The sequence below is a fragment of the Petaurus breviceps genome, unplaced genomic scaffold (genome assembly GCF_028583685.1).
Source record: "Petaurus breviceps papuanus isolate PSGF00001 unplaced genomic scaffold, PetGlider_PUasm1.0 90977, whole genome shotgun sequence".
In the NCBI taxonomy this organism is placed as follows: domain Eukaryota; kingdom Metazoa; phylum Chordata; class Mammalia; order Diprotodontia; family Petauridae; genus Petaurus; species Petaurus breviceps.
The window spans coordinates 39,870,723-39,898,435 of NW_027187391.1; the positions used below are offsets into that span (position 1 = coordinate 39,870,723).

At 40.1% G+C, this 27,713-nt stretch overlaps 1 pseudogene; it reads right to left on the bottom strand.

Annotated features, from left to right (window-relative positions):
• Positions 1 to 19,861: 19,861 nt before the first annotated feature.
• LOC138153191 (MYG1 exonuclease pseudogene) overlaps positions 19,862 to 27,713 on the bottom strand; it is a 42,953-nt pseudogene continuing 35,101 nt past the window's right edge.

Genomic DNA, 27,713 nt, shown 5'->3' on the forward strand with positions numbered 1-27,713 from the left:
TAGCTCCCAGTACAGACCATAGTTCAAACTAAATGACAACCAAGGAGCATCAACTGAAGTCCAGCCTGGTTTATCTTAATGAACTGAGAAGACCCTTTGTAATTTACAGATTCATTGTTTATGTACAAATTATGCTATTAAAGTGCTTAAAGAACATCTCTCCTCCTCTCCCATTCATCCCATAATCTCAATTATATTAGTCATTTGATTAGTTAGCTTTAATCCAGTCCAGGTCAGAAGGACAGAAATTATAGTTTCATGGGGGGTCCAAATTAATTAGCTTTCACTGTGTCTGTACTTCTCCCAATTAGCTTCCTCTTAAAGCATGCTCGGCACTGGGGCCAAGTGGGCCATAAAAGAGAGCAATGAGTCACATGGCATTTTGTAATGGGCTTTGGGCCCTGTACAGCTACAGGATTCTGCTCACAACTTATTAACTTTAGGTGATAAGTGGAGGTGTATTCCTTGTGATGTTTCTGGTGTGAGGCAAAGAAAACCAAATTAATCCCAGATTAATCTAAGAACCTGCTGAGCATTAGCTCGCTCATAAATTACCCAACCAGAGCACACTCAAGTGGGAACAAGATTAGAAGAGAAAAGAAATATATATGAAGGAACAAAAAAGCAATGCCAGCTGGTGGAGAAAGGATAACATTAAGGACTAGATCAATAATCTCATTGATATAGGAAACTCCCAGATTAGGAAATTCCCTCTGCCAGTGTAGGTCAGCACTTTCTCTGTACTGATTTAGAGGTAACAAAAGCTTTTGTGCCCAATTTGAACATTTGCCTGTATTTTCATGAGCTAAGAATGATTCTTTACATTTTTAGTACAACCTTAATTATAATTTTACTTAAAATATAAAAAAAAAACATTCTTAGCTCACAGAATGGATTTACCAAAAAAAAAAAAAAAAAAGGAGGTAAACCCATAGCTTGCTAACCCCAGATTTAAGCACAGAACACTGAGGAAAGCCACAGAGAGTTGCCTGGGGTCACATAGTAGTGAGGGAAAACAAAAAAAAAATAATTCATTTATCTGTAGTTTCTGAGTTTCCTGTTATAGGCACTAGTGATTTTATTTTTTTTTTGATGTTAAAACAAAAGATATCTATTTTAATTAGCTTAATTAAAGAAGATAAAATAAATCCAACAAGTTGCTTTCAAAGCTGTCCTGTTTCCTTGACTTTCCTTCTGTTCTTTTTTTTATTTAAATGCTTTATTAACTGCTGATTTACATCATTTGTTTCTGCCAGATTTTGAGTTACAAATTTTCTCCCTGTTTTTCCCCCACCCATCCCCCCCAAAACAGCAGTCCCACAGGATATCCCCACCTCCAATCTGCTCTCTCCCATATTTTCTCCCATACCCATTTCAACTTTTCCAGTGGATCTCTATGCCTCAGTGCCTGTATATCTTTTTTCTTAATTACATGTAAGATGGTATTAATAATAGTATATATATATATATACATACACACACACACACACACACACATATATATATATTTGAATATTTGATTTTAAAACTTTCAATTCCAGATTCATTCCCTTCCCCCCCCCCGCCACCCACCCCCACTGGGGGGACAAGCAGTTCAGTATAGGTTGTACATGTGTGGCTAATGCAAAACAATAACATAGTAGATGTATTGTAAAAAGCTGACTATATTTCCCTCCCTCCTATCCCACCTCACACTAGTTCTATTCTCTACTTTTATCCTGTCCCTTTTCAAAAGTGGGTGCTTCCAACTTCCCTCCTCCCCAGCATGCCCTCCCTTCCATCATCCCCCCTCAGATCCCCTTCCCCCCCAATTCTCCTGGAGGGTGAGATCCCCTATTTAGTGTGTATTTCCCTCCCTTCTCAAGCCAGATTCAATAGGAATAAGGTTGACCTATTCCCTTTTGCCTTCCTATTCTTCCCCTCCATTGTAACCATTTTCCCTTGCCTCTTCTGTATGAGATAGTTTGCCCCACTGTCTCTCCCCATCTCCTCTCATTATATTCCTCTCACCTCTTAATTTCACCTTTTAAGTATCATCCCTTCCTGTTAAATTGGTCCCGTGCCCTCTATCTATGTATACCTGTAAACGTATATACGCACATTCACATATGTATTCATATGCCCGCATACCCTCATATAAAGACATATATATATATTTCTAATCCCTTCAACTACTGAGAAAAGTTTCATAGGTTACAATTATTGTTTTTCCATGTAGGAATGTTAATAGTTCAACTTTGGCCAGGTGGCTCAGCGAGCAAGAGCACCGGCTCCAGTGCCGGGACGACCCGGATCAAATCTGGGCCCAGACACTCAGCACCACACCCAGAAACAACAACCGGCCATGCAACCCCAAAAAAGCCACTCAACCCCGATTGTTTCAAAAAAAAATAATAGTTCAACTTTGATAAGTTCCTTATGATTTCTTTTCCCTGTTTACCTTCTCATGCTTCTCTTGCTTCTTGTATCTGAATGTCAAATTTTCTATTCAACTCTGGTTTTTTCAGCAAGAATGCTTGAAAGTCCTGTATTCCACTGAATGACCATATTTTCCCCTGAAACATGATACTCAGTTTTGCTGGGTAGGTGACTCTTGGTTTTAATCCCAGCTCCCTTGACCTCCGGAATATCACATTCCAGGCCCTTCGATCCCTCAGTGTAGAAGCTGCCAGATCCTGGGTTATCCTGATTTTGTTTCCACAATATTCAAATTGTTTCTTCCTGGCTGCTTGTAATATTCTCTCCTTAATCTGGGAATTCCGGAACCTGGCTATAATATTCCTAGGAGTTTTCTTTTTGGGATCTTTTTCAGGAGGTGATCGGTGGATTCTTTCAACCTCTATTTTGCCCTCTGGTTCTAAAACATCAGGGCAGTTTTCTTTGAGAACTTCCTGGAGGATGCTTTCCAGGCTCTTACTTTGGTCATGGCTCTCAGGCAGTCCAATAATTTTTAAATTATCTCTCCTGGATCTATTTTCCAGGTCAGTGGTTTTTCCCATGAGATATTTCACATTGCCTTCTATTCTTTCATTTGTTTGGATCTGTTTAACAGCATCTTGATTTTTCATAAAGTCATTAGCTTCCATTTGCTCCAATCTAATTCTGAAGCAATGATTCTCCTCAGTGAGCTTTTGAGATTCTTTTTCCATCTGGCAATTTCAGCTTTTTAAGGCATTCTTCTCTTCATTGCCTTTTTGAGCCTCCTTTGCCATTTGAGTCAGTCTGTTTTTTAAGGTATTATTTTCTTCAGTCAGGCTGTTGACTCTCATTTCATAATTTTCTTGCATTGTTCTCATTTCTCTTCCCAATTTTTCCTCCACTTCTCTTATCTGCTTCTTAAGGTCCTCTATGGCCTGTAATCAGCTTGTATTTTCCTTTGAAGCTTTTGGTGCAGGAGTTCTGACTTCACTGTTTTCCTCCTGTTCCATGCCTTGCTCCTTCTTATCCCCAAAATAGGAGTGTAATGTTGGAATCTTCTGTCTGCTTTGTTTCCTTTGCCTGCTCATTTTGCCACTCAATGATTTGACTTTTGGGCTTTTTGCCACAGTAGGACTCTGCCACCAGACAGGGGAGTTTTCGTCCCAAACGCTGGGGTTTTCTCAGCTGCCAGAGGTATTAGATGGGTGCCCTCTCTGAGGTCTCCACACGCTCTGGCAAGCTGGACACACACCCCAGGACCTCCAACCTAGACTGCAATCCAGATCCAAGCAGGTTAAAGCAAGAGCAATTACCCCTCAGACTGGTGCTTGGTCCCCCTAACACTCTGCAGGCCAGGAGCTGAAGCTGCCACGTGGTGCTGGCAGGCTGTGCTGGCGTCTCAGCGGTTTCTCGCTCCGGGGGTAAAAGCCACGCACTCCCACTTCCTGGGCTCCAAAGTCCATACTGCCCTGGCCTCTCACCTTGTCCTTCGCATCTATGTATTGATAAATCTGGAAACGGCCACAGCTGGTGCTGATCAGGAGTCCCTCCAGCTGGCGGCTGGTCAGGCCCACCCTGGGGCTAAAGTCTCGGCATGGTGCTGGGCTCGGCTCCCAGAGCGCTGCGCTGGCCTATTCCTGCCGGCCTGCCGGGCCGTCCTCAGAGGGAGGTTAGCTTCTCTGTGTCATTTTGTGGGTTCTGCAGCTCCAAAGTTTGTTTAGAGTCCCCTTTTTACATGGATTGGGGAGGGTGGAAGCCGGAGCCGCGGGAAGGTCGTGCTTCTACTCCTCCATCTTGGCTCCGCCCCCCTCTCTATCCTCGGCACTAGTGATTTTAAATAATGAAACCTGCTCAGATGTCACAATTTTCTTTTGGGAGAAGGATTAATAACCTCTATTCCTTCATTCCACAGACCACTGGGACATACTTCCCCACATTCTTAAAAAGGTTAACTTTAGCTCTGAGGGTCTAGAAGGGCCCCCCAAAAATGATTGGTAAAGACAACTTTGACTTCTTGGCCTATTCTGATGATGATGCTAATAAAATAGTAATTCACATTTGTTTAGCACTTTCCTGTGAGGTAGACAGTATAAGTATTATTATCCATTTTACAATCAAGGAAACTGAGCCATACAGATTCCAAAATGATAGTCCATCAGAGTGAAGTTCTTTCATGTGGGACAAAAGTAGCTGGGGAGGGGGGGGTGATGGTGCAGAGGATGGTTCTACCTTGCGTGCTGTTGCTATGGAAAAGGGCAAAGGGACTCTCTGTTCCCCAGAGAGTCAGGCCCACACTCCCTTTGATGGTTGGGTCATTAAGGCAGTCCTAAGTGGAAGACTGACAAGACCTCAGGTGCAGCATCTTGGGATATGGCAAGGGGCATGGTATAATCTGGCAGAGGATCCATGAGGCTCTGGGATGGTAGTCCTAGGAAAAGGCAAGTTTTCTAGACCATTGATTATGCTTACAGCCCAGACTAACCAGGGAAACAACTCCTGTGGAGAAGGGATCAGTTAATCTGCCAATCAACTGCCACCTAAGGCAGGGAAGTCAATCTAACTAAAGTAGGAATACACACAGGTATATTCCAGGTAAGTCAAACCACCACCATTAACTGAACCACCACCTCCCCTCAGATCCTGATAGAAATAGCTTAGAACCCTGAAACTAAGAAAACATGGTAGCAAGCAGGTCTCCCTGCTATGCTCTTGACCTTGCTTCCTGCCCAGGCCCCACACCTATTACTAAAGGGAGCAATCACTGTGAAGATGGGACCCATCTTCTTCACCACCACCACCACCAGCTATGAACCTATCAACTACCACCTTCAGACATTTAAGGAAAAAGTCCTGCGAATGGCAATATCCCTCTAGCTCACTGGTCCTTCCAGCTGAGTCCTTACAGTTGCCATCTTTGGAAGGAACACTGGTGGAGAAGCAACCTGGCAGCTGCTTTTGTGGGTACTGCAGCTCCCACCTCCTCAGAATCCACAGGAAATGAAGATGGGGGGGGGAGTTCTTATCACCAAAAGTCCTGTGGCACTGTAAAATGGTTTAGCATCAGAAAAAAATATGATTTTATTAGGATAAATTATATATAATAAAAATATATATTATTAAATCACATATAAATTATAAATATATTAAATATAATTATGAATAATTATATCAGGATAAATTATATTAAAATAAATTATATATGCTATAAAAATATATATTACATAATTAAAATTATATATAATTAGGATAGATTAAATTAAAACTATATTATATAAATATATAAATTATATTAAATATACATATAAATTATATTAGGATAAATTCTATATAATATATTAGGATAAATTAAAGGATATATTATATTAAAATATAAATTTTATTAGGATAAATTATATTAAATATATATGCATTACCATCTGCTTTGTGCCTTCACTCTAAGGACCATGGGACCTTTGTATTAGACTTACTGCTGAAACCTCTTATATATATTATCTACTCCCTTAGAATGTGAGTTCCCTGAAAGCAGGAGCCCCTAACCTAAGTCAACTTGAACTTCCTCCTCTGTACAAGTAGCATTAGTTTTCTCATCTAAAATCGATGATCATCACACCTTAGTTGTGGCTCTAAAACCCAGAATCACACAGTTAGTAAGTGTCTGAGTCTTTGCAGTATTCTTTGTACTTGTATCACAAGACCACAAAATTTGGTTGCCCGGAGAAGTTGTTAAGTATTGTGTGTCACTTTCATGACAACATGCTTGCACAGGTTCTATATAACGGATAATGTTCTCATGCTTTCCCAGTGTGAAGTGAACAGAGAGAAGTGCTGTGTGCTTGTTCCCATGCTTCTTAGCATGATGTTTTCAGCAACGTTGCCAGATGTCTTTGACAAGGACAAAATGGCATCAAGGTCAAGTTACCACACTGATGGCAAATTGTTTAATTTGAAACCATAAACCAAGACTAAAGTGGAGGGAGACTTGGTGCACAAAATTTGGTTTGCAGATGATTGTGAACTCAATGCAACCTCTGAAGCTGAGCACAGATCAGTTCTCTGTCACTTGTGCTAATTTTGGCCTGACAATTAACACTAAGAAAACAGAGGTTCTCCACCAGCTGACACTCCACCATCCATACATGGAGCCATTGGTTACAGCAAATGGAGAAATTCTGAATACTGTGGATAAATTCACTTACCTTGGCAATACACTTTCCAGGATGTACACATGGATGATGAGGTTGATGCACTGGTAATGTTGCCAGAACTAGCTCAGTGTTTGGGAGGTTCTGAAGGAAAGTATGAGAGAAAAGAGGTATTAGACTGACTAACAGACTGAAGGTCTACAGAGCCATTGTACTGACCTCATTGTTGTATGACTGTGAAACCCGGACAGTCTACCAGTGTCATGCCAGGAAGCAGAATCACTTCCACTTGAATTGTCTAAGGAAGATTCTGAAGATCACCTAGCAGGATAAAGATCACCTAGAAGATCACCTACTGGACACTGAGGTCCTTTCTCAAACTGAACTGCCAAACATTCAAATACTACTGCGGAGAGAGCAAGTCCAATGGGCTGGACATTTTGTTTCAATGTCAAATGTACGTTTGCCTAAAAGATTATTTTCTGGGGGACTTACACAAGGCAAGCACTTACACAGGGGTCAGAAGAAGCGATACAAGGGCACTCTTAAGGTCTCTCTGAAAAACTTTGGAATTGATTGTGAGACATGGGAGACAGTGGCACAGGACTATCCAGCATGGTGTGTCCTCAGCAGAGAAGGTGCTGTGCTCTATAAGCAAAGGATTCATGAGGTGGGTAAATTTAAAGACATCTCGACTCCAGATGTTTATATGGACTATTTGTGCCCAATGTGTGATGGAGCCTTTCGAGCTCATCACTTTGATCAGTCACAGTCAGTCACGTGGTACTTGACCCCAAAATAGTAATGCAATTTTGGTCCTCTTCGAGAATGAAGGACAATAACCAACAACCACAAGACCTCAATTACAATATTTGGACCCCATAGCCCAACTGATGTGACTGAAGGCTTTCTAAAATACTTAGTGCTCAGATTAAATTTTTGCTCATATTTAATTTTATTTATTTGTTTGTTTTTATTTGGGGGCACTAGTTCATCCTATCAAATGAGATACTCGTTTTAAAAAAAAGTGCTTAGCACTAGATGCATAGTAGGTGCTATAGAAATGTTTATTTCTTAGAATAAATGGGGGGCGGAATAGGATGGAGGGAAACATAGTGAGTCTTTCACAATGTGACTACTATGGAAATGTTTTGCATAACTACACATGTATAACCTATATTGAATTGCTTGTCTTGTCATTGGGAATGGGTGAGGAGGGGAAAAAGGGGAGAATCTGGAACTCAAAGTTTTAAAAACAAATGTTAAAAAATTGTTGTTACATGTAGCCAGTAAATAAGATATACAGGCAATGGGGTATAGAAATCCATCTCATCCTACAAGAAGGTAAGGGGGAAGGGGGAAAGGGGAAGAATGGGGGGCATAAGAGAGGGCAGACTGGGGGAAGGGGTAATCGGTATGCTTGCCATCTTGGAGTGTGGGGAAGGAGAGAAATGGGGAGAAAATTTGAAACTCAAAATCTTGTGGAAATAAATGTTGCAAACTAAAAATAAATAAATAAATTCTGGGGAAAAAAAAGAAATGTTTATTTCTTTCCCCTTCCCCCTATCTTGCCAGGGTTTGAAGTGCAGTAGTGTTTCATAGGCCAATATCACTACTAATAAGCACAGAAGTGTTGACCCATCCTGTTTCTGACCTGGGCCATTTCTACCTTCCCTACTGGCCCTCTGTTCCCAGGAACTGACCATATGGGTGCCACACTTCATAAGGACACCTGATTGACTTTTGACCAAGATTAGACTGGCTGTACCTGCCACAAAGTTTTGTTCACAGCATGAGATATATAACAACTTATACATGTGCTATGTGGTCCTCCTTTTAACCTTTGGATAGGGTTCAGAAGTTTTCAGTAAGGAAGACATGAAAAGTGGTGGGGGTCAGTGCACACATATGTACATCCATGGGAGTCTATGGAGAGCAGATTAACCTTCACCAGGCAATGTTCCAAGTCTCCCAGAGAAGCTGATTTATGTAGATTGCCACTCCATGCAATGACCAAGGCCAACAACTGCCTGCAGTCTCTGATTTTTACATACAGGTTTTTTGTTCCACAAGTTTTTAAAGATATAAATTTAAATAAACATGGTCAAAGTAATGGTCCCAACTGTTTCTAGTTGTCTGCAGGGAGTTGCACAGTTCATAGGATCATAGGAATCAGAACTGGAAAGGACCTTAGGCATCATTTAGTCTAGAGGTGGGGAACCTGCAGTAACAGTAATATCCCATTACATTAATTTAACACAATTTGTTTAACCTTTCTCTTCTTGATGTATATTTTCTTGTTTTTGTTCATTTCTTGATAAGTCAATAAGCATTTATTAAGTGCCTTCTGTGGCCCAGGCAGCTCCAGGAATTCACAGTATAACTGGGGACAGTAGGGCAATAGGCAAACAATAATTAACAAACAAGATGTTTACAGGATAAGTTGAAAATAATCAGAAAGGGAGGTGACTATCATTGAGGGAGATCAGGAGGGGCTCTCATGGAAGGTGGGATTGTAGCTGGTACTTGAAGGAAGCCGGGGAAGCCAGGAGATGGAGATGAGGAAGGAGAGAATTCCTAGTAAGAGGTACAGACAGTGAAAATACCCTGAGTCAGAAAATGAAATGTGTTATATGAGAAAGATCAAGAAGGACAGTATCACTGGATTGCATAGTACATGTTGGGGAGGAAGGTTTAAGATGCCTAGAAAGGAAGATGGAGTTCAGGTTTTAAAAGGCAAATATGGGATTTTATATTTCATCTTAGAGATAACACTAGAGCTGATTAAAAAGGAGAGTGACATGGTTTATTTGGAAGCTGAAAAGAGGATGGACTGGAGTCAAGAGAGACATGAGGCAGGGAGACCAACCAGAAGGCTATTGCAGTAGTTCAGGAATTAGGGAATAAGGGCCTATACTAGAATGGTGACAATGTCATAGAAGACAGTGGAGCATATATAAGAGAGATGTTACAAAGGTAGAATTGATAAGACTTGTCAACTGATTAGATATTGGCAGATCGAGAGAGAGTGAGAAGTCTAGGATGACCCCCAGTTTTCATGCCTCAAGGACTGAAAGTATGGTGATGCCCATCACTGTAATAAAAAAGTCAGGAAAAGGGAAGGACTTGGGTAGGGGACACTGAGTTCAGTTTTGAACATACTGAGTTTAAGATGTCTTTGGGAAATCTAGTTCAAGAATCTAATAGACAGCTGGAGATGTGAGACTGGAGGTCAGGAAAGAGATTAGGATTGGACATATTAGATCTTTGAATCATCTAATGATGATAACTGAATCCAATGGAACTGATGATATCAGTAAATGAAATAGTATAGAGGGAAAAAAAGAAAGTCCAGGATAGAGCCTTGAGGGACACCCACGCTTAGTAGACATGACTCAGATGAAGAGCCTGCAAAGGAAAGTGGAAAAAAGCAGTCAGACAGATAAGAAGAGAATCAAGAAAGAGTAATGTCATGAAAACCTAGAAAAAAGAGAAAATCAAGAAGAGAGTGACTGACAGTTTCAAAGGCTGCAGAAATCAAGAAGGATGAGGACTGAAAAAAGACCATTAGGTTTGGCAGTTAAAGAGGCCACTGATAACTTTGGAGAAAGTACTTTACTATCACAAAATAAATATGAGGCTTTTTCATCATTGACCTCCTTCGGAAATATTCCTAGCAATGAAATCTCTAAGTCAAAAGGTGTGGATGTTTTAGTCACTTAATTTGCATAACAAGTATATACATTCTATTAAATGGAGACAACACATAAGAGCAGTGGTGGCCAGAAGGGGGTATTTTAGTTTGTAAAGTTATTGTGTTGGCTAGAAAAGCCACTGGAGAGTACATTGACACAAAAGTCAATTTTTTTTTTCAAGAATAGTGGCTGTGCTGATTTTTTCTTTCTAGTTCCGGAACTAAAAAGATTGGAAGTAGGGGGTGGGGTGAAAGGAAGAAGGAAGGGAATTGTAGTTGGTGAAAAGATGGCCAAGAAGTAGACTAAAACATAAAATAATTCTGAAATAAGAGGTTTAGCAAAGCACTCACCAATTAGACCAGCAAGACCCCAAGGTGGGAATTCTTGAGATGAAAAGGTTGATTCTTTAGGGTATAGTTTCTGGTCCTGGAAGCAAGGTAACTGATCAAAAGCTGGACCTGGCCTTGGGGTCATAACAACCTAGGTTCAGGTTCTGCCTTTGATACATGCTGGCTATGCGACTCTCTAAAACTAATTTTCAAAGACGATACCAGCTTACATTGATAAAGCAATTTTTCTCACTGAGGAATTCTCTATATCAATTGAATCACAGGTCCATTTCCTATACTTTCTCAAGGATAAAGCAGGATATATAATATATAGAACATAATATATATATACATATAAAATAACTTTTTATTTCTCCTTAAGAAAATAAAGTCCTGAACATCATCCCCTAGACACATGATTGATAAGAAGAGATCACCCATGTTGCACAAAACACAGGGAAATGGTATATGGGTTTTGAGGCCAAATACTAAAAATTTCTTCCTACTCAGGACAGAGATAATGTGCTAGATACGCATGTGGAATTGATTGTCTCTGATGAACTGAGCAATGCTGACAGCGAGAACGTACTGCTATTGTAGCAAAAAAATGAAATGATTCCTTCATGAATCTGGAGAGGGAGAGACTCCTCTTCCCCAGCAAACATGAAGGAAGGGGTGGGATTCTTTGAAGGAAATATTTTATATGGGAGAGATTCCTTTGTCTCAGAAAGATTCAGTGTGTGAGGAAGGCTGGCCCTGGCTTGTTGGCTCAGTGGGTGCTTCCATTTTGGAAAGAGAAGAAAAAGGACAAGTAACAAAAGAAGAAAGGGCAGCTTTAGCTTGCCCGCAGTGCATGGGTCCAATTGGATTTTTATTATGGATATTAGACTAACAGGCAGAAACTGAGCCCTGAGGTCATACTGAACACCCAGAAGAAAAACCTGAAAGAGATCGGGTTTGGCATTTGAAAAGCACAAGCGTGTGAGGGCAAAAGCTTCAATTTCTTGGCACCCTTACTAGCCCACCCAAGCCCAACCCAGAGCAAACCTTTGATTCCGATTTTGAGATTTGTCCTTGGATCCCTTTCCATTCTCTCTTCTGCTGACCCCTTATCCTCTATTTTAGAGCTCTCCCACCTCCCCAGTACAATGCCTTTAAGTTCTCTTGGGATTCTAAAGCCCTTTCCCGGAACCCTTAGAGTCCAGGAATTCTTAACCTGAGACCCATAAACTTTTTTTAAATTGGTAATTATATTTCAATATAATTAATTTCCTTTCTCATCCTATGTATTTCATGCATAAAAAGAATCATGATTCTTAGAAGAGGTCCATAGTTTTCAATAGACTGACAAAGGGGTCCATAACATAAAAAAAGTTGAGAATTCCTGTTTTAGAGCCTTTCATTCATTGACATTTACCCGTTCCATATTGAAACAAATGAAAAGCAAGAGAGACAGAGTTTCTGGGTAATAAACAATCAATTTATTAATTAGGCTAGCTGATAATAAATTGATGGTCAGTTTTTCTCAATAGTCAAAGATAAATCCATTAAGATCACTGAATGCTTAAATACTTGTGGATAAGGTAATGCTTCTGACAGGTGAACTTCAACCTTGATTGGTGAATAGTTTGATGAAGGGGTAGATTTTCAAATGAGGAAGTGAGCTGAAAGTCTTCAGCTCCTCCTGCTGAGAATGTGGTTTGATCATGATACTCAATAACAGCCAGTAATCTCAACAAAGCAATCCATCTCTACTTAGACCATTCTGGTTAGCTTTCTCCTTCATGAGCTGGGTCACCCTAAACTCCAATGGAGGGGTGCAAGGGTATATAAACTTAATGCTTTAGGTCTGGAGATTAGATTCTGTTTATACTCTAAACAGAAGTAAGGTCTTCTAGTTAGATCCTACCCAAGATCTAGAAGCATGTTCCCAAAGGATTTGGGCAGTTTCATCTATCAGCAATGTCCTTCAGAAATTGACTGAATGGCCTACAGCAGCTGGTCCCTGAATGAGAAAATAGAGGGGAAAAGCTTTAATCCTAATTTAATTATAGGTTATTAATATAATAGAAAATAATAATTTCTCTCAATATTTTGCTTTATTTTGTCAGGACCCTGCTAGGTGACTTACTAATGTAATAAACTAATTCCACAGCTTTTATATGCTGTTTCTCACATGTAACACCTGCATCTTAACAAGCATCCTTATTGTTGTAATGAGAATTTCCTTTTATTAATTTTTATCATTTGTGATTTAGGACCATTCCTCTTTCAACTTTTAGTTAACTAAAAGCCTATCTTCTATTAATATTAACCTCACCTGACCAAAACCTGTCTCCTGGGAAAATTTACTTAAGGCTTTAAATACTCCTTAGATTAGAATCAAGAAGAAAAATTTCAATTGTTCTTGACTACTTGGTGACATATAAATTTCCCCTCTCAATTAGCCTATATATGAATCCTCTAAATGTAGTTTAGTTTACCTACAGAGTCTGCTTTAACTAGGCTTTGATGTATGGAAGGAATCATGGAGTTACGAATCCATCTTTTCTTTAACTTTTATGACCTAAGAGGAAGATACAAGATTGCAATATGTAAAAGAATCATTTCTCTCTCACTCTGACATAACTTTGTCTATAAGAGACCTTTTGTTAGACTCCTAATCTTCATTCGGATTTTTTTTTGTCTGAGATTTTAACCCATGTTTAAGCATAATAACAAAACATAGGGCTTTCTTTTCTTATTTTTACAATTTCTGCATTAGGATAAATCAGTTTCTGCAGCAGTCACTTACCACATAAACTCAGAAAGGAAATATTTCCCCCATAACACTATGAAGAAAATAGGGGATGACAATTTGGGGAGGAGTTCAAGTAAGCAATGGCATCCTCCACCTAAACAAAATGACTCCAAGACCAAGGAAGAGGAAGAGGTCAAAACTAAGAGATTTAGGAAGAAAGACAAATTTGGTGCAATTCCAAGAATCCATAATTTGGTGCCTGAATTGTTCTAGGTACTGTGCTGGGCACCCGGGGTATAAGGTAAAAAAAAAAAAACTCTTGTCTTCAAGGAAATCACATTCTGCTGGGGGAAAACAACATATACCTAGATGAGTAAGTACAAAATATATACAAACTAAATACTATGTGTTTGGGGGAGGGGTGGATCACTAACAAGGAGAGGAATTGGGAAAAACATCATACAAGAGGTGGCCTTAGAGTTGGACTTTGGAGGGAGCAAGATTCCAAAGGAGAACATCCCAGGCATGGGGGACAGCCTTTGCAAAGGTATGGAGGCAGGAGATGAGATATTTCATGTGGAGAACAGTAAGTAAGCCTATTTGGCTCAGATGGAGAGTGTATAATGAGGAGGAGGGGAAGACATGCAACTAATATGTAGTTATTATGGAATGATAGGTAAAAATGCTCCTATGTTAGTTAAAAATCCTCAAAAGAATAGCTTTCACTATTCTTCTGCAAAAGTTGGTGGTTGAAGTACAAACTAGGCCTCCTCCCTGGTTTCCAGTTCCATGTGTGTTATCTTCCTCAAGTAGGATGTAATCTCTTTCAGGGAGAGACTTGCCTGTATTTGTATTCTCAGCACTTAACACAATGCCTAGCACATAGTAAATGTTTAGTAAATATTTTGATACATAGATCCATCCATTCATCTATCTCAAGTGATACTCTAGTATTTGTTACTGCAAGTTAGTGCTATCAAATTCTCTGACTGCTGCCTGAGACCTTCATTTTGTGTCAAAGTGATGATCAGAGGCCACCAGTGATCCTTTATTTCCTGCCATTTGCTGCCTTAACTCTTGGTCAACAACAGGTCTGTCAGTGACTGGCCTGAAGCTGTTGCTGACTGACCACTGGGTCACAAAGTGAGCCACAGGAAGAGGGAAGTGGAATGTTTTCCTCCTCCCTTCTGCTTCTGCCACCCCACTCCCTCCTCAATGTTTTTGTTTGCCTCATGAATACAGATTTCTTTGGCTTCTCTGAAGTGGGCTCCAAAAGAGATTCTTGTCTGCCCAATTCTCATTTCAAAGTCAGTGGTTAACAGTCAAGAAATGTAGGCACTTTTCTTAGTGAAGAACCAAAAAAGAAAAGAAAAGGAAAAGAAAAAAAAAGACTGTATAATTGTGTTCCTAGTAGAGAAGGAATCTTTGATCAATCCATTTGAGTATAGTGGGTCTTGTCAGGAAAAAGAGACAATATATTTCAGCTGGAAGTATTTAGTTCTGAAGTGTTCTGATTCTATCTCATTCTCACTCTGTGTGTGTGTGTGTGTGTGAGTGTGAGTGTGTATTTGGGGTGGTTTTTTTTGTTTTGTTTTTAGTTTAAAGAAAAACTTAAAGGGAGAATTTATCTATCAAGAAGGAGTGAAACTTATGACATATTAGAACAAGTAAGAAAGGTCTAGCTAGATAAATTCAAACCCAAGAGGAAGGGGAAGAGAGGTGGGAAAGGGGTGGAGATCAGAGTTGAGAGGTTAGGGCACAGGAGAAAGGCAGAGACAGGAAAAGAGACAGATAGGAAGGGGAAGAGAAGAAACAGGGAGAGGAAAAAAGGAGAAAGATATTGTATGTGTCTGTGTGTGTGTGACAGAGAGAGAGAGAGAGAGAGAGAGAGAGAGAGAGAGAAACAATTTGCCCAGAGTCAATCCAAAAACAGTACAAGTCCTTACAGGGTTTACATGGTTAGATTGTCTAATAACGAGTAAACACAATTCTATGAGGAATTGTTTGATGATGTTGAAATGTTTTCTGGATGAGATTCTCAAAAGAATTATAGCTGCTTGGAATTCGCTCCAGCTTATCAGGCCTATTAGGCAACAGTGACACATTCATAACTATATGGCTTGTATTATAGCAATTTATGCCCCTGTCTTATCTCCTCTACTGGCTTATAAATTCCTTGAGGGAGGGGACCATTTGTTCTTTTTTGTATCTTCTTAGGCATTTCACAAGAGCTCAGATTAGGGGTAGGCCAGGCTAGGCTACAATACCCAAGGGACAGAAAAAAAATACTTTTAAAAATATTACCTTTTATAAATGTACACATGTTCAATGTCTGAAAATTTTAGTCTGTAGTAGGAAGGGGTTTATCTTGTGATGTCATGTTCCCTTTGTTATAGAGAAGATTCAAAGCCTCTAGTAGGATATAACATAGGGGACACATTTTTCAAATCTTGCCTAGGGAAGAACAACCAATGCCTTTCTCTAACTCAGCTTTGCATAGTATTTATTGCTCTAGGAAAGGTGTGTGTGTGTGTGTGTGTGAGATAGACCCCTCTTGCTGGGTGGTGAAGCCCATGGACCCTTTCACAGAACAATGTTGCTTTTAAACAAAATTCATAATTGAAAGAAATGCTAAATTTCAGTTAGAAGTTAGTAAAAATAAAGATGTAATTTTTTTCCCCATCCAAGTTCATGCAACCCCCTGTAAACACTCCAGCTTAAGAACCCTTGTTCTAGAGCCATAAAAGGATCTGAGATATCTTCTAGTCCAGTTCCTTCAGATGAAGAAACTAAGACCCAGGAGGCGTAAGTGACTTTGACCAAGGTCCCACATTAGTATCATGGATATAGAAACTAGAAGGTAATTCAGAAATCATCTAGTTCACCCTCTTTGTTGATGAGGAAACTGCAGCCCAAGGAAATTAAATGACTTTTCTGGAGGACACCCAAGTTGTAAGTATCAGAGGTGGGACCTGAACCCTGGACTTCACACACTATGCAGTGCACCAATACCAATGAATGCTTATTAAGATGAATCCCTGAAAAATCAGAACAAAGAATCTTTGTGTTGCTTTTTTTTCCATTTTCATTATCCATAAAATAAAATGTCAAATGTATGACTCTTTTTAAAAAGTATGTCTAGTCTTATTCTACAATTCTCTTTTAAAAAATAAATGCAGCAGTATCTTGGCATTTCCAGGAAAATCAGGATCTTAAGAGATGGATGCCTTCTGATTTCTGGCAGGAATTACCCCAGTATATCCCTACTCTATGCCCTGGGAAATTTTTCCTTGCTCCTGTGATGGATTGAGCTTAACTTTGATTGACAAGCTGGACCCTCTCATTTTAAGAGATTGTGGGGAAGGGTAACTAAGAAATACCTGAATCAGGGCAAGGACAACATGCCCTAGAAGTCAATGGAGCTTTTGGAAGCTGGAGTCAGGCAGCACCATGAGATCATCGACTCCAGACCCCAAGACTAGGGTTGTGTGAACAGATCATGCACAAAGCATGTTAAGATAGATAGATGCTATGTTACTGAATCCCACTCCAACTACTTATATTATTTTCCTTCTCCCTTTTGGCTCCCTTATTCTACTCAATGGGGATATGGAGGGGTGTGTTGAGGAGCCTTAGGAAGATTCATCTTCTTGAGTTCAGTTCTGGCCTCAGACACTTACTAGCTGTGTGACACTGAGCAAGTCACTTAACCCTGTTTGACTCAGTTTCTTCATCCATAAAATGAGCTGGAGAAGAAAATGCAAACCAGTCTAGTATCTTTTCCATGAAAATCCCAAATGGGGTCACAAAGTGACAGGACTGAAAAGATGAACAACATACAGTTCTTCAAAGTGTGTTTACTATTCTGTTTTCTTTGCCCCTTAAGTCAGTGATTGTGGTAAGTAGAACTAACTTGCATGGCTTATCTATTTGTCATTGCTCAAATGCAATGGGAGAAGGGCCATTGGAGTATACCTGGGAGAAGAAAGAGATGAATTTAAAACTGTGGTAATTTTCTCCCCAGTGATTTGATGGCTGGGGGCTTAGAGATAAAAATAAAAGAGAATTATTTATTTGTTTTTACTACTTCTTAGCTAAGAAAGAGAAAATGTATACTTGGATTCCTCCAGGCAAGGAGTCTGGTAATGGTTTGGGGAGGGTGGTAAGGTGGAAGATGTGACCAGCTGGCCTGGAAATTGAGTCAAGATCATTGCTATTTTCAGTCCCTTCTTCCAGGACTTCATTCAAGAGGAAAACCCCTCTGGGAGGGGAGGGACCAAAGGAAAGACTAGAGACTCAGTCAGGGCAAAGAAGGCTCTATGTGGAGGGGGCAGGAAATTAGAGGGAGTGAGGACCTTCTCTCAAAAGCAGCACAGCATCAATACACAAATAATATATGAAAAGAACAATGGGACTCTCCTATTTTTTTCCATCACAAGTTTTGGCTGCTTCATAAAAAGTCAGTAGCTCAAATGAAATGGCTAAACTAGGAGCTTGCTAGTTGCCATTTCCAGGCCAGAGTGAGCAGAACCAAAATTTCAGGTCAGCAAAATGAGGGAAATGTTATAGTAATGTTAGCTGGCTTCTTTTCTTTGAGTAAGCCTGTTTCCATGGAAATGGCAGCCCTTCAGTGGAGAGTGAGAACTATTATTTTCAGGGCCTGGCTCACCTGTAGAGAAGCTTGCCCCCTCCCCCACTTAAATTACTCCTGTAATTTCTACCAAGCTCTGACAACCTGAAACCACTTAGGAGCCAAAATGTAGGATGAATTTAATTGATACTCTTTTGCCTCGAAGTTTTCTTTTTTGACAGGGTAATAATCACAAGGTAATGAATTTGGCAAGGGAGGCCAGAACAATACTGAGATACAGGCTAACCTGCTGTCCTGTACCCTGACCATTATAGAATCCAGCAGTTTCTAATTGACCCTGGGAGTGACTGTTCCAGATAAAGACTAGACTCATGAAACACTAGAAATCTGTTGACCCTCTAGAATTTCATTCCTAAAAGTTCAAAGTGAAGAAGGCTCCATGCCTTCTGTGAATCCTACCTTGCCCAAACTGGCTCAGCCTTTACAACTCAGTACCAGATCAAACTATGGCCCACCTGGGGTATGTTTTCCTGGGCTCCTACAGACTGAATTCCTGAATGGCTTCTTTGATCATACAGATACTCTTCTATTTTAATTCATGCACATACACTGGCAGGCTGTTAGACTGGGACACATTATGTATTGAATAATAAATAATGCATTCCAGAGAAGAATACACCCCATACTTATTTGCAAATGAAAGAACAGTAGAATGATATTTCAGATGGAAATGTGGAAGAAGAAAGGGAAGGAAAATGAGGAGGGGTTCTAACCATTGGTTTTAAAAATAGATTTTTAATATTTTGTCTGTCCTTTTTTTTTTTGGTCAACAAATATTTATTAAGCACCTACTATGTTCTAAGCACAGTGCTAAGAGCTGGGATACAAAGAAAAAGGCATAAAATAATCCCTGCTCTAAAGGAGTTCACAGTCTAATAGACAATGTATTTTAAAATTATTTTCTAAAGCTACACACTCCCTCCCTATTAGAACCAAGTCTTTTAACTAAGAAATAAAGCTAAATAATACCAACCAGCTTAATGTGTCTGATATTTATGCTATTACACCTGTAATACATCATCATCAGTTTTCTAGAATTGAGATTTGTATATCCACAAATATATGTACATGCATACATGCATATACATATATACGTGTAGGTGCGGGTGTGTGGGTGTCAGGTGATACAGTGGATAGAGTGCTGGGCCAATACTTAGGAGGACCTGAGTTCAAATGTGACACTTACCAGTTGTGTGACCCTGGACAAATCATTTAAACCTGTTTGCCTCAGTTGCCTCACCTGTAAAATAAGCTGGAGAAGGGAATAGCAAATCATTCCAGTATCTTTTCCATGAAAAAGCCAAATAGGATCACCATGGAAAATCAGATACAACTGAAAGAACTGAACAACAACATATCTATGTGTGTATGCATAAACACACACATATACTCACACACCTATATATATATATATACACACACATATATCATTATTGTATATATATCATTAAATTAAATGTATTAAATGCATTCATTAATAATATATATCATTAAATTAAATACATTAAATGCATTCATTTATATGAGTTCTGATTTTAGTGCTTTCTATTCTTGTGGTCACTGTATATATTGTTTGCTTGGTATTGCTTACCTTACTCTGTATCAGTTCATACAAATCTTTCTAGGTTTCTTCATTGTTTTTTTCTTCTAACACCATAATATTACACCACATTCACACAATGCAATTTGTTTATCCATTTCCTGATTAATAATTAACCCAATTTGGGGCGGCCAGGTAGCACAGTGAGCTCCAGTGTCCAGATGACCTGGAGATCGAATCCCGGGCTCAGACACTCAGCACCACACCCAGAAATAACTGGCCGTGTAACCTTGAGCAAGTTACTTAACCCCGATTGCTTAAAAAAAAAAAATAACCCAATTTGTTTCTAGTTTCCTGTTTTCACAAAAGTGTTTCTGTAAATATTAAAATGAACTCTTTTTTTTTTTAACTGAGAATTTTGAGAGTCATCAGAAGGCAGATGTGTTAGGTGCTGGGCCAGAGTGACATGGACCATACTCAAGGCACCTTCTCTGGTGCAGTGCCCACCTATGAAGCCATTGGCATGAACAAAAATGCAGCCAGGGCTCCTACTAATTGGTCCAGGGCCTCATCCAGAAAACCCTGCCATTGCTCAGCCTGATCTCAAAGGAGTGAGGCTCTTTTGGTACACACTGTACCTGCCATTGTCCAATCTGGTCAGGGTAGAGCATTAATGCAATGGGCACTAAGGGGGTCAGTCCAAGCTCAAGATCAAACAAATGGTCCTTCCAGGGACATCGACCTTGGGTCCACCTGGAATCTGTTTGCCAGGGCTTGTTCCACAAGGGCCCAGGAAGGTAGCCAGCTGCGCTTATAGAAATCCAGCCTCGGTAGAAACTCATGTACAAGCCGGCCTCTGTGTCCTGATCCGGCTGGTTCCAGATGGGTTAAGCCGGGCAACCCGAGCACTCAAAGTGGTGGTCAGTGAATATCGAGGTTTTCCTCGCTCCCACTGACAGATCCCATTGCCCCCCCGCATCTACCTCCTCCACAAAATATTCACGAAGTGTATCCACAATTCAGTCATCTACAGTGGTGTCCAGCAGCTAGGCCAGGAGCCTCTGGCCAAAGTGCAGACAGACCAGTCTCGCGCTGCTCAGCTTCATCTGCGACTGCTTCCTGGGCCGCAGGGAGCTAGCTCATGGGCTCGGTGAAGGACCTCTGGTGATGGTCATCGCGGTGTCTCTGTGCGTCATACTTGCCACCCAAGTCCACCACCACGTCTCAGGTGACCAGCAGCGCTGGGTCTCAGGTGCGCAGGATCTCCGCCTCCCGGTACTCGGACCCCAGCCTTAGCAGCGCACACACCAGCGCTTTGTAGCAGTGGAAGGTGGCATGGTGGGTCCCGATGCGGGGCCTGGCCTGTGCTGTGGGCTCGTGCGAGGCTGCTCTGGGTTCAGGGCTAGCTCGAGGCCCAGTCGCCGAGAGGCCCGCAGAGGAGTGGAGGAGAGGGTCAGGAAGAGGAGGCTGCGGAGGAAGAGGTGACCCGTGCAAAATGTGCTCTTTTTAGAAATAGTTTCTGTAGTTCGTCATTTCAGGAAGATATCTACTCTCTTATGATAGGCAGGTAGGCATGTAGCATCTTAGATGGTAAACTCCAAGATTAAACAACTGATTTCCTTTCAGAGCCTGACTGCAGACTCCTATGGCTTTGAACAGGCCAAACTTGCTAATTTCCCAAACAGACAGAAGCAGGTTTCCCCTGGTGTCACACCAGAATTTTTTCCAGAAAAAAACATGCAGTGCATTAACCTGCAAGACAGATTCTTCTCTGTCCTCCCTCATAACTAGACAATAAACATACTACAAGGGATCCCTTGCCTCCTTTGTTTTTGAAAGACGAACCATTAAAACCAGTTTGAGTTCAGGTGGAAATTTTTAGACCCCAAAATAGAGGTGGATATCTTCAAAGAATAATTCAATAATTATTTTTCTAAAATGTAACATTTAAACAACTTGAGCTTGACCTGGCTTTGGACATTGACAAAAAAAATTCAGTTTCATGTTAGTGATATCTGCCAAATCTTTTTTTTTTGTTGTTATTGTTCATGCTACCACCCACAAACCTCCTTTGGGAACATTAGAATTTGGCTTATATCATTCCCAAAGTGTCTTGAGTACCAATGCAAGCACTCAGGCTGACACAATGTAGAATATAGGATAGCTTTCATTTAACTCAACAGAAAACAAAGAATTCAAAACAATGATGACAATTCTTGTCTCTAGTGGGTTACACTTCTCCCAAGGGCCCATAGAGTAATTTTCTTTTTCTTTTTTTTTTTTTTTTTAAGTAATCAGAGTTAAGTAACTTGCTCAAGGTTGCATGGCCAGTTATTTCTGGGTGTGGTGCTAAGTATCTGAGCCCAGATTTGATCCCCAGGTCATCCCAACACTGGAGCCGGTGCTCTTACTCACTGAGCCACCTGGCCGCCCCTAAGCAATTGGGGTTAAGTAACTTGCTCAAGGTTACACGGCCAGGTGTTTCTGGGTGGGTACTAAGTTTCTGAGACTGGGATTTGATCCCCAGGTCATCCCGACACTGGAGCCAGTGCTCTTCCTCACTGTGCTACCTGGCTGCCCCCCCATAGAGTAATTTTCGGAAGTGAGGAATCTGCGGCCTCGAGGCTACATGTGACCCTCTAGGTCCTCAAGTGCAGCCCTTTGACAGAGTCCAAACTTCACAGAACAAATGCCTTTAATAAAAGGATTTGTTCTGTAAAACTTGGACTCAGTCAAATGGCTGCACTCAAGGACCTAGAAGGCCCCATGGGACCTCAAAGCCTCAGCTTCTCTGCTCTTGCTTTAGCTTGTAGTAAAAACAACAACAGCTAGCATTTATATAACACCTGTCATGTGTCAGGCACTTTACAAATATCATCTCACTTAATCCATTCCAGTGTTAAGGATCTCCACCCATCCCCATTTGCAGAATCAATCATCTCTTCGCTCTGTGGGTCCCTCCTTCCCTTAGTAACTACAGAGTTAATATGACTCACAGAATCAGCAAAGGAATAAGTCCTGGTTGCCCTTCCATGATGTGGATCCTTCACTTCTGTTCCCTCTTCTTTTTGCAGGTGATGTACCTCCTGGGTGTCTTTCCAGGTCTAAACAAGCTTCCTCTCTACTCCCCCTCACCAAGGCTCTCTTCATCTCCATCTGACAACCTCTCTCTTTTGAAGACTACATCAATACAAAGAAAGTTCTAAGGCAGTGGTGTCAAACTCAAGTAGAAACTACCTACTAAGTCATACATAAGGATCCTAGGGCTGCACTGTTGACTTAGAAAACCATAAATTAACATTATCCATTTTCTATTAGGTTTTTATTTATTTGGCAAAGTGTAATAAATTAGAGCAGTGTCTAGCATATAGTAGACAGTTAATAAATGTTTATCTATATATAAATATATAGATATATAAATAATATATATAAATATGAATAACTATAGTTATTTATAATTTATATTTATAATTATCACAGGCCTCTTTCCAGGGAACCAAATTTGTCCTTTGTGTGACCCTGTCCTCTTTATTTCTTTGTCTGTCTTTTTTTTTTTTTTTTGCTTTTTGGAGGGCAATTGGGGTTAAGTGATTTGCCCAAAGTCACCCAGCTAGTTTTTGTGTTAAGTGTCTGAGGCCGGATCCAAACCCAGGTCCTCCTGACTCCAGGGCCGGTGCTCTATTCACTGCACCACCTAGCCTCTTTTCTTTTTTTTATTTATTTTTAATTTATTGAATAAAGCATTTCCATAACAGTATAATTAAAAAATGATTACACATGAAACTGCAAATCTATTATGTACAACTTACTTTTCCTTTTAAATATATACTAGTTATCACGTAAATTTCTTTTTTTTTATTATTTTTTTTCCTTCCCTCCCCCTTCCCCCTGCTCTAGAAATGACTACTATGTGGGACTTCTCTTTCAAGGCCAGGGGTGTGGGTCAGCTATGTGAATTAGGCCATGAACTTGAATAATTGCCACAACAAAGACATTGAGGTTAATTAGGATGAAGGACAAGGATGATTTTCTCCTTGTCTAGGGAATTCACATCTTGTCAAGGACACAGAATGGGAAGGAGGGGCTTACTGCCCACTACCTTTGTTAAATGCCTTTCCCAGAATCTATGCAGTATTGTGTGGTAAGAACTAACTTGCACCTTATGAAGGGGAGGCATCAGGTTATAGTTGAAAGAGTATAGGACTCGGAGTCTAAAAATGCCTACCTGTGGGACCTTGGTAACTCATTCAACCTCTTTGTTTCTTTATCTATAAATGAGGAGGCTGAACTAAATACTCTTTGAGGTCCGTTCTACCTCTAAACCAATGATGATTTGGATTCTACAGAGCTCATGCACAGAAAGTTGTCTGTGGCATTGAGAGGTTATGACCTGCCAGCAGTCATACAGCTGTTATGCGTCACAGGAAAAGCCTGAACACAGGTTTTCAGGTGTTCCTGAGTCCAAGACTACCTTTCACCTAAGCCTGTGTTTTAATTTTGCAAAGCAACAGGAGTCTTATTGGGCAGATTGCTGGCTGTATGAGTAAAGAAATTCATTTCTGTTCTCTAAGTTTCATTTTCCTCGTCTCTAAAATGGGGGTGATAATATTTGTACTACATATCTTGTAGAGTCATGAAGAATGAGTTTTGTAAAGTTTAAAGATCCCATATGATTATGATTTATTATCCTGCCCTCTCTGTTGCTCATTTCCTCACCTATAAAATGAGAATAATAATGCCTGCATGACCTACTTCATGGGGTTTGTGAGGACCAAACTCTGGGGTACCAGATGATAAATGAAAAAGTGACTTTGTAAACTGTAAAGTGCTGTTTAATAACAAAAATAAGCTACTAATATGCCCAGCTGTGCCCCAATTAAACAAATCTAATATCTAGAAGTCCAAATTTATCAAAAAAGATAAATTAGGAGAAAGGAGGATGATTATTCATCTTATTAGAATATTCTTCACTTGTACAAAAAGGTGTCAAGCATAGATTACTTTAAAATAATGAGCTCCACTCAATAGCATGCAGAGAGGGTTAGCCAGAGGTGCCTCTCTTTGAACACCTATGGCTATGTTCTAACATTTAATTTATAGGTTTGATTTAAAAAAATTTGACTTGTAGGACATATGTAGTATCATAAGTGGGAGAACTTCCTTCACTGATACAGATCACACAGCTCTTCTACAATTTAGTAGATAGACTTTGAAAGTTGTGATGCCAGAAAAAAATAACTTTCCTTTATGGTCAGTTTGGTGATGAATCTATCTCAGCAGGTTTGTCCTGGGGCACCTAACATGCTATCCATCCTGGGACTGGTACCCCAAAACTATCCAGCTTAATAAATCCCACTAGAGTTTATGCTCCCTGATGCAGCATCTGAGAACCCCAGTCACCTACATCCCAAGATTTATCCAATGCCTGGGTAGAGTAGAATGCAGGACCTGGAGTTAGGAGAACCCTAGACCAAGAAATTTACCAGTTTGACCCTGGGAAAGTCACAAAATCTCTTGGGATAATAAGGGTAGCTGACAGTTCTGTTGTGAGGACCAAATAAGGTTTTATATACACATATACATACACACACATATATATGTATGTATGTATACACACATGTAGCATTATGCAAACATCTATAAAGCCAAGCACAAGCAGCTCTCCAGAGGACTGCTTCTGTGAACAGCTTCAAGGTTCTGATTACATAGTATAGTGAACTCCCTATTTATTCAGTAATAAATTAAAACAAAACATTCACAGAAATCAAAGTACAACACTCACAATATTATGACATAATAGCTTATCACTAAAATGGCCACATAGTTTTCACCAAAGTGGCCACATAGTTTTAAACAAAGTACAGTCATTTAGTAACCCAATCATTTAGTAACTCAATCATTTAGTAAGTCCTTAATTCAATCATCCTTTAGGAGGTTTGTCTCCTTAATGGACACAAAGTACAAAGACCAGAGCCCTCCACCCCTAGGTCATAGTAAATCATAATCTTCTCAGTCAATACAAGTAATTCAAGTAAAGTCTTCTTTCATCTTGCTTCTAGGCTGGCTCTCAGCTTCCATGGTTCCTCTTCCATGGTCCCAACTCCTGCCCAAATCTGCCCAACTGCCACCTGAATTAAAGGTCAGGCAGCTCTCAGTTCCTTGCACAGCTCCTTCTCCAGTTCTTTGTACAGTTCCTTGTCCAGTTCCCATTCCATATTGAAGTTCACAGTTCCCAATCCACCTCAAGTCTTTCACAGTTCCTGTTTCTGGGAAGACAAAGCTTAGGAGAGCCAAGAAAACATTCATTCACATTGCCAGCACCATCATCGATTTGCTAACTGACTGTGAAATCAACAAGGACCTACAAACAAGGTCCAAGAGGTCAACACAAATCATTAACATAAAAATCAACACACACCCACAAACAAGGTCTGAGAACTCAACATAAATCATCAGTACAGTTCCAGGACTCTGAATCCTTCCTTCAGGACTTCTGTAAACAGACAACCAGAAAATCCTCTTTCAAGGCATCCAGTAAGGTTCCAGGTCTTCCGTACAAAGTATCACATACAAATATCAACACAGACAGAAGAGACAAACAGAGTGCTGGGATACCACAAGTTTTCTCCTTCTCTACCACAAGAGCTCCCTTCTCAGTTCTGCTCTCTCCAGCCTGGGCCTCTCCTTATCTATGGTCTTTAGCTCCTCCCCATCCTGTTGCAAGAGTTCATGGGTTCTAGGGTTCACAAGTTGTGGGATTCACAAGATCTAGATCTTAATACTTGATACAATCATGAACTGAAACAAGGTGTTGACTACTTCTGTATTAATTAAATAGCTGAAACAAGGTGTAAACTACCTCTTTGAGTGCCATTACTGCACTATATACATTCTGTCATTATTATTGTTATTATATATCCATAGCTTTTAAGAATGCTTTGTTGTTCAGTCATTTCAGTCACGTATGACTCTTTGTGACTCCATTTGGGGTTTTCTTAGCAAAGATACTAGAGTGGTTTGTCATTTCATTCTCCATCTCATTTTACAGTTAAGGAAACAGAGGCAAACAGAGTTAAATGACTTGCCCAGGGTCACACAGCTAGTAAGTGTCAGAGGCATATGAATACACATGTGAGTGTGTGTATATATGTGTACAGGTATACATAGACAGAGGGCACAGGACCAATTGAATAGGAAGAGATGATACTTAAGAGGTGAAATTAAGAGGTGAGAGAGGCATATAATGAGAGGAGATGGGGAGAAACAGAATGGGTAAATTATCTCATATAGAAGAGGCAAGGGAAAACTGTTATAATGGAGGAGAAGAACAGGAAGGCAAAAGGGAATGAGTCAACCTTATTCTCTTTGAATTTGGCTTAGGGAGGGAATGACATACACACTAAACAGGATATCTCACCCTACAGGAGAGTAGGGGGAAAGGGATGAGAGGGGGGATAATGGAAGGGAGGGTAGGCTTGGGGGGAGGGAAGTTGGAAGCACACACTTTTGAAAAGGGACAGGGTCAAAGTAGAGAATAGAACAAGTGGGGGGGGGAGGGGGATAGGATGGAGGGAAATATAGTCAGTCTTTCACAATATATCCACTATGGAAATGTTTTGCATAGCTACACATGTACAACCTATATTGAATTGCTTATCTTCCCAGTAAGGGTGTGTAACTAGGTAAGAAGGGAAAGAATCGGGAATTCAAAGTTTTAAAAACAAATATTTAAATATATATATACATACATATATATATACATATATATGTATGTATATATGTGTATACATATATATATAATTTTACATGTAACTGGGAAATGAGATATACAGGCACTGGGGCAAAGAGATCCACTGTGCCCTATTGGAAAGTTGGAGCAGGGTTGGGGGAAGATATGGGAGACAGCAGATTGGGGGAGGGAATATTCAGTGAGATTGCTGTTTTGGAGTGATGGGTAGGGGGAAATGGGGAGAAAATTTGTAACTCAAAATCTTGTGGAAATGAATGATGTAAACTGAAAAATAAAAAAGACAGAAAAAAAATAGAAAAAGAAAAGAAAAATAAAGAAAAAATAGTAAAAAAGAACCATTATTCCAGAAATTTGATGATGAAACATTCTACTCAACTTTTGATAGAGGTATTGAATTTATGATAACAAATAAGACTTACATTATCAGATACATCTAGTATGGGAATTT